This window comes from Carlito syrichta, unplaced genomic scaffold, assembly GCF_000164805.1.
Source record: "Carlito syrichta isolate Samal-C Ts95f unplaced genomic scaffold, Tarsius_syrichta-2.0.1 Scaffold301662, whole genome shotgun sequence".
Classification (NCBI taxonomy): Eukaryota; Metazoa; Chordata; class Mammalia; order Primates; family Tarsiidae; genus Carlito; species Carlito syrichta.
Window position 1 is genome coordinate 251,766 of NW_007245758.1, and position 8,208 is coordinate 259,973.

Here is an 8,208-nt window from a genome sequence, read left to right on the forward strand (position 1 = left end):
AGAAAGAAAGAAATCGGATAGGCAGACAGATCAGGGCAGGTCTTCTGCAGGACTGCATTTTATCTGGAGAAATAGTTACAAGCTTCAGGCTCTGGCCAAAAACCACACCCACTTCCTTTTCACTGGCTTTCTCTTTTTCCGCGCACTTTTTCTTAATTGACCTGCTACCTTTTTAATCCTTACTACTGACCAATTAGGTTAGTGTATTTTCAGTTCCTCCTACTAACCAATTAGCATGCCCAGAGTACTATGTAAACCTCTGGCCCAGCCTCAGCAGTCTCTTCGGTCCTGGCAACTCACTTGGGGTAACCCACTTGGGCTCCCTCTCGTCCCCTCCCCGCTTCTTGCTTTGAGAGCTGCTAGCACTTGCTTCCTGAATAACCTTCCACTTGACCTTTCCGCGTCCTGAAGTCCTGAATCCTTAATCTTCTTGGTCCTGAGACAAAACCTGGGATTCATCTGGGATTCATCCAGACAAGAGAGCTGTAACCTTTCCTGGGGGGAAGGAAATTCTCCAAGCTAGAGCTGAGAGTTGTAACATTCCCCTGGGCTCCTCTGTCAGGCAACCCCAGTTCCAGGACTTCTTAAGGTCCTAGCTTACCATATGGGTCGCAGGGCACCCTTGTGCCCTTGTACTCCTGCTTGGACCACTCGTGGGTCCCAGGCTGGCAGTGCAGCCCTGGTGCAATCACAACAATGGGAGCAGATAAAGAATTTTGGGAATAAGTGTTTGAGGGAAGTATTGATGCAGCTGTAGGACGTAATGGAAATGGCTAAGCCATAAAAGAGAATTTTAACAAACTCTGCTGTAGCCTATGTATTTAAGATCCCTTCGTGACTTTCATGAAATAAAAAGTTTGAATCAGTTTAAATGTACTTTGATTTTCAGGACTGTATTTCTTTTTCATTGCTATGCTCCAATATTGGATCCTATGGCTCCATTTTTATTAAGTTTTATGCTTCTTTTTATACTGGTCAGCAATATTATTAATACTACACTGTTCAACACAATAGCTCATAAGGCTGTAACATGCTCAAAGTGTGACTTCTTAAATGAAGGAGTATTGTAAGAGTGAAATACACACAGAATTTCAACCACAATGACTGCACTTTCTGTGTGAGAAAGACATTGTGTGAGATTTTTCCATAGGCTGTGAAGCTGTAGAGCATAGCAGCTAAGTTCATGAATTCTTGAGTCAATACCATTGGCAAAAGACATCCATAAGTTTATGATCTTGGGTAAAATGCTCAATGTCTTCGGACCTCTTTTTCCTAATTTGAGAAGTAGAATTGATAATAGTACCTTTCTCACAGGGTCGTTGATACATATAAAACATTTAGAACAATAGTGTTTTACATGTCTGGTACATAATAAGAATTCAATAAATGTTAGCTTTTATTATCAATACTATTTGGAAGAGAAAGCTACTAAAATGTGTTGGGTGCTCTTTTAAATTTTATTTTATTTATGTCTTTATTTAGAACTTCATGAGAGCAGGGAATAAATATTTCTGCTTTGTTCCCTTCTTTATATGCTAAAGATAGTACACTGTATGGCAAGAACATATTTATTAAATATTGAATGAATGAGTCATGAGCAAAGAATGAATTAATGGACGATATAATTATACCCATTGTAGAGAGAGGGAAATGGAGGTTTATGGAAATTTAGAGGTTAAAAAATGTTAAATGTAGTCACAAAATGTGTGAACCAACTTGTAAATCCAAACTTAACTGTTGGTTGTTTATGTAAATCCAAATTTACATAAACATACACAATCTATGAACTCATGGAGCACTCTGTCTAGTTAGAGAAGTCAGATATCCTTCAAATATATAAAAATATATTAGTACTTGCAGCTTATAAAAGATGCCTTTGAAATAACTCGATCAATGATTACTAGGGAAGTTAAGTGTAGGAAGACTTCAGATCCAGCAGTAGTGGCCAGGAAAGGTTTGGAAGGAATGAGATGGAAGCTGGACCTCTTGAGAACCCTTAAGTTTGACCTGGTGGGAGCTTGGTTTTGGAAAAGGAACCACTCCTGCCAAATAAAATAGTCTGAGCACAAGTATAAGTTTTTGAAGGGACATACATTCAAACCATAGCAGTGTCTTTCATTGGTCTGCAACTTCTTTGAGGACAATGTCTATACTTCAATTACTTGTTTATACTCAGTACTTACAACAATATTTGGTACTTTAAATCAAATAAAATATAAATACAGAAGTGTATTCTTACAGTTATATATTCACTTAATAAATATAGAGATAATGAATCGCTAAAACTGAGGTACTTTTTCCCATATTGCTTTTGCTATACTAGGTCCACATAGATATTCTAAAATTTACACATAAATTTTACACATAAAATTTACACATAAATTTTAGAAGCACCTTACTGTTTCTGCTAAAAATGAAAAACAGCCTGTTGATAAAGATCAGATTGAATTCATATTTCAGACTGGGGAAAATTGACATCCTAACCATATTGGGCCTCTCAATTCATAAACACACTATATTTCTCCTTTTTTCTCAGCAATGTCATATAATTTTCAATCTAGAGGTTTTCAACATTCTATTGTTAAATTTACACCTAAATATTTGGGGTTTATAGTTTTTTGAAATGAGAATTTTTAGATTTATTTGTTTCATTTGTTTGTGATAGTTTATTAAACTAGTCAATATTTCTGTATTATCCATCTATATTGTAATCTTGCTAAATGTATTTGTTCCCTTTCATGGTGTTTTATTTTCTATATATATATTCATGTCTTTCTGAAGACAAATTTAATTATTCTTTTTGTTTTAATGTTTTTTTTTCTTTCCTTAATGCAGTCACTAAAACCTCCAGCACAATATTGAATAGAAGTTGACATCCTTGTCTTGCTCCCAAACATAAGGATGTAGTCTTTCATCACTAAGTATGATGTTAACTGTCAAATACATTATCTGCCTCAATGGAAATTAAATGTGATTTTTCTCTTTTAATGTGGTAAATTACACTGATTATTTTTCATGTAACTCTACTGCCTGTGATAATCCTCATATAAAATTGCTGGCTTCAATTTGAATACTTCTATTCTGTGAAGAGAAGATTAGTCTAGAACTCAGTAACTTCATCATGGTCAGATACAGAAATGGCCAGACCAACATCTTTAAAACTTACATGGGATTTGAATAATCTTGACAGACTCATTGCAATGCTCAAGAATATGTTTTGCTTCACAGGGTGAAGGCTTAAATTAAGTTGCAAAGCATACTAAAATGTATGAATGTACTTTGTAGTAGGGCTTCCTGAGACTAACATCACAAAATGCCACAAACTAGCTCACTTAAAATAACAAGAATATATTCTTTAACAATTTTGGAGGCCAGAGGTCTGAAATCAAGGTGTTGAGGTGTTGACAGATTGGTTCCTTCTGGAGGTTCTGAGGGAGAATATGTTCCATTCTTCTCTCCTAGCTTCTGGTGGTTGCTGGCAATCCTTGACTTGCAGACATATCATTCCAATTTCTGCCTCCATTGTTACATGGCATTCTTCTTGTGTGTTCTTCTGTCCTAATTTCCTTCTTCTTTTGTAAGAACACACAAGAAGAATGCCATGTAACAATGGAGGCAGAAATTGAAAAATTCACTGAAACTAAATGCAGCCTCCCACAAAAAACGCTAACTGATACACTGATACCAATGGGTTCCTAGAACATTTAACTAGTGGGGGAGCCTGTACTACAAGGGGCCCACCCTCAAAAAAATAATTCTGGTGTGTTTTTTTGGCCCCCCATAAATGTTATCATGACTAAGAAGCAAGGTCATATTTCTTAGGTAGGCAACAACAGCTCCTATAAGGGTCTGCACTTTCCCATTGTCACCTATCCTGAAAAAAGAAAGCGATGAAGAAAAAATAAGGAATTGAAGTCAAATTCAATACAGAGGTAAAGTGAAAACACCATTTGTTCTCTGTTTCTGAAATGCTCAAAACTTGGACACATTCTAGAAGATCTTCAGGGCATTCCTAGGTTGTGATAAGCGGCCCGCTGCCAGATGGAAAAAGATCTAGATAAGGGAGGGAAGGTGCTTTGCAGCTAGGCAGGGAGGAACTTTGTGAGGAACACTGGAAGAGCTGTAACCTGCAAAATGTGACTTGAATGTTATCGTGCTTGGTGATTCCTTTCTATTTTCCCAGAGTCATCAGTAAAGCCCCACTATGTTAAAGCATGGTATCAAGTGTGCTTTAGGGAACGATAGCCTGTGTCCATGATCGTCTTAGAGAGTGGCACCTGTTCCCATTCCCAACCCAAGTCAAGGTAGTGTATAGCATATATTTGAGACAGAAAAGTAAGCCCTGGAAGAGATGACTGTCAGTGCATTAAGGGTAGTCCTTGGGTGGAGCGGAGATGAGGAGTGTAGAGTCAGAAGGTCACAGAGGTACAGCAAGGGCAAAATACAAAAAACATACATGAGACAACCCTAGTGCCCCCCCCGCCCCCACACACACAGGTTGGAACATGAGAAAGAGAGAGAGAGAGAGAGAAGAGAGACCGAGACAGAGACAAAGAGGAAGAGAGAGAAGAGTTAACCTAGATAAACAGAATGAGGTCTGCTAGCACAGGCTATTGAGGGCTCGTAAGAAGATGACTTTGGGTTTAACTGTTAATGTGCTCTAACTTGTAGCAACCAGTTGGGAAGACCTGCCTGAGGATGTGAAAAAAGAAAATAGAAAAGTGAAAGATGGGTTGGTGACAATATACATGTCAAACTAGTCATCTTCATCTTCAGTATGGGTTTATTATAACATGGGTAAGTTCTTTTTACCTTCTGTGACTGGAATGTTTGCCCATATTGGAAAGACTGACTTAAACTATAGGGTTGGTGAGTGTTGCTTTGAATTTCTCCCTAGTCTGAAAAATGATAGTCTTTCAGGGTTCCTACTATTTTGTTTTTGGTTAACATAAATCATGATAATTCCAGACTTTTTCTTAAATAATTCTTACATACTTAGCTAGGCACAGTGACATGCACTCGTAGCCCTAGCTACTCTGGAGGCTGAGGTAGGAGAATAGCTTGAGCCCAGAGTTCAAAGCTGCAGTGAGCTATGATGGCTTTACTATACTCCAATCTGAATAACAGAGTAAGACCCTGTCTAAAAAAAGAATTCTGAAGATTTGAACAGAAGATAAAGTTATGATTGAGGCTATAAGCAATTTTTTAAAAAGTATCATCCTTAAGAAGTTCAAAACCTATATATATAGTATGCTGCCTTCTTCTTGTTGGAAAGTTAAAACAAAGTGTTCTCAAAGATGCCTTTGCTATATGAGGGGGGAACCCATAAAAACTGGAATTGATTTATAAAAAATTGTGTATTCTTACATGTTTAATCTTCTGTCACCTTTAATATATGCTCCATTCGATGTAATACACCTATTGAGATGCTTTTTCCACTGCTAAAAACGGTTTTGAACTCATCAATTTTTATGTGTTTTAGTGCTTCTGCCATTTTTTGTTTTGCCACTTCCACCTCGACAAAATGTTTCCCTTTGAGGACTACTGTCATCCAGGGAAGCAACAACAAAAATATGTCCCTCTGGGTGAGATTGGGTGAATAGGGAGCATGGCAGTCATGCCATTTTGGGTCAAATACTGCTGAACATTCAGAATGGTTTGGGTAGGTGCATTGTCATAGTTTAAGAAAAAGTCACCTGTGCCACAAAAAAATTCACTGAAGCAAGACTAGCTGGTACAGAACTCTCACCTATCAGAGGAATCCTGTACTACAAAGGGCCCACCTTCCAAAAAATAATTCCAGGGTTTGTAGGGGTCCCTTTTCCTATGCACTGCAACTTTATGTATTTTCCCATTTTTCTATGCTAGCCAAAGAAGCAATGACTCTTGGGATTTCTTTGATATAATAGCACTGTTGGGATTTATAAAAAGACCATCTACCCTGCTGCAACTATTACTGTCTCACACAGTACAGAAACATAGACCTCTACACTTTTCTTAAGGATCTTCAGATCTAAACTTCTTTAACTTTATAGCCTTCTCAATATTTGGTAGTTGACAAAATTATATCTGTGCTAAATTCTAGCTCTAGCTATTTTCATTTTTTAAAATTTTCTTCACTACCATAATTCTCCAAACTGTAAATCACAAGATTTTTTTTTAATTGAGTTGGAGTCTCACTCTGTCGCCCAGACTGGAGTGCAGTGGCTGCTTCTGGCCACCGCAGCCTCGACCTGCTGGGCTCTGGTGATCCTTTCGCCTCAGCCTTCCAAGTAGCCAGAATTACAGGCATGCACTACCATGCCCAGCTGATTTTTTGATTTATTGTAGATTTTTAAAAGATGCCATTCAAGTACCTTGTTCTTCTATGTGTAAGCAACTACTTATATATTAACTATATGTCCCTGTTATTATGCCATAACCCTGGGGAATACAAATGAAGTACATAGTATTTCAAATAGAAGTACCTATTCTACCCCCCTTAAAACTTACTATCTGAAAGGACAGGGTCCAAAATGGAGTTTCTCTGGTCTCCTTGAGTGGACCTGGCCATGTGCTTAGGTCAATGTTGCATGCACAGCAATAATTATTAACTAGGAAAACAGACAGTTTTCCCAGCCACTGGGTGAGTTTCATTCTACTTGGTCATAAGAAGTTAAGATTAATATCTCATCGTTTTTCCAAGAATTGTCTTCCAGCTACTGGCCTACCCTTTGTCTATGTGACTGACTACTCGTGAAAGATCTACCATCCATCTGCTGTAAGAGATATGGGAAACAGACCACCACCCCTCACCATGACGGCGGCCCCTGCATTCTCTCCCAAGGATGTTTGCCTGCGTCCTGAAAAGAAAAGTCTTATAAACCCCAGCCCTGAGCATTCATGGCCATACTGTTCTCTTAGCATCTGGTCCCTTTCTCCTTTCTTGGGGAAGTGGATAAACTCTTTTTCTGATCTACTTTCTGAATGAGCTCTTTTTTTTCTAGTCTACTTTCTGTGGAAGTCTTTGCTTTACCCATAACATCGAACTAACTCACCCACCTAACTTTATCAACATGATATTCCAATTCATGAAACAGTGTTTAGCAAAGTAACAGAAAATAAAATCATATATATTTTTGCAGTCATAAAGATTTGGTAGAAATAGAATAAAAAGACTGTAGGGAAAAGCACACCACTCATGAGATATTGAGAGTGACATTCACAGGGGAGTCAACAGACTAGCCATGACTAGGACTAAACTAGGCAAACAGGTATGATAAGTAAAGTACTTACAGAAGGTGAGGGACACCTGAATGAGGGGATTAGGTTTGGGAATACCATTGCTAAACATGATTACTGTTTTTTCACTTCATTTTGTGGCTTTGAAATATCAGGAAATTGAGGTTTTGCTTCTGCAATCTCTATCCTGTTCCATTGGTCTATATGCCTGTTCTTGTACCCATACCAATGGAACAGGATAGAGATTCCAAAAGCAAAACCTCAATTTCTCAACCAACTCATCTGCAACAAAGCCTCCACCACCAATGACTGGGGAGAGGAGGACCTATTCAGTAAATGGTGCTGGAAAAACTGGCTGACCACATGCAGAAGATTAAAACAAGATCCCTAACTATCACCAAACACAAAAATCATCTCTAAATGGATCAAAGGCCTAAATGTAAAACCTCAAACTATAAGAACCTTAGAAAATGCAGGAGATACCCTTATGGAAATTGGAATGGGCAATCAATTCCTAATCAAAACCCCAAGTGCCCATGCCATAAGAGATAAGATAGACAAGTGGGACCTCATCAAACTCACAAGCTTCTGCAAAGTCAAAGAAACCATCAACAGAGTGGAGAGACAGCCTACAGACTGGGAAAAAATATTTGCCAACTGTATGACTGACAAAGGCCAAATACATAGAATCTACAAGGAACTCAAATGTGCCAAAAAGAAAAAAACAAACAGCCCCATTACAAAGTGGGCAAAAGATGTGAATAGACAGTTCTCAAAAGAAGATGTACAAGCAGCCAACAGATATATGAAAAAATGCTCAGTCTCACTAGTCATCAAAGAAATGTAAATTAAAACTACACTGAGATACCACCTAACTCCAGTCAGGATGGCTATCATCAATAACTCAAAAAAAAAAAAAAACCAAAAAAAACCCAAAACACCAGATGCTAGAGAGGATGTGGGGAAAGGGAACACTTCTATACTGTT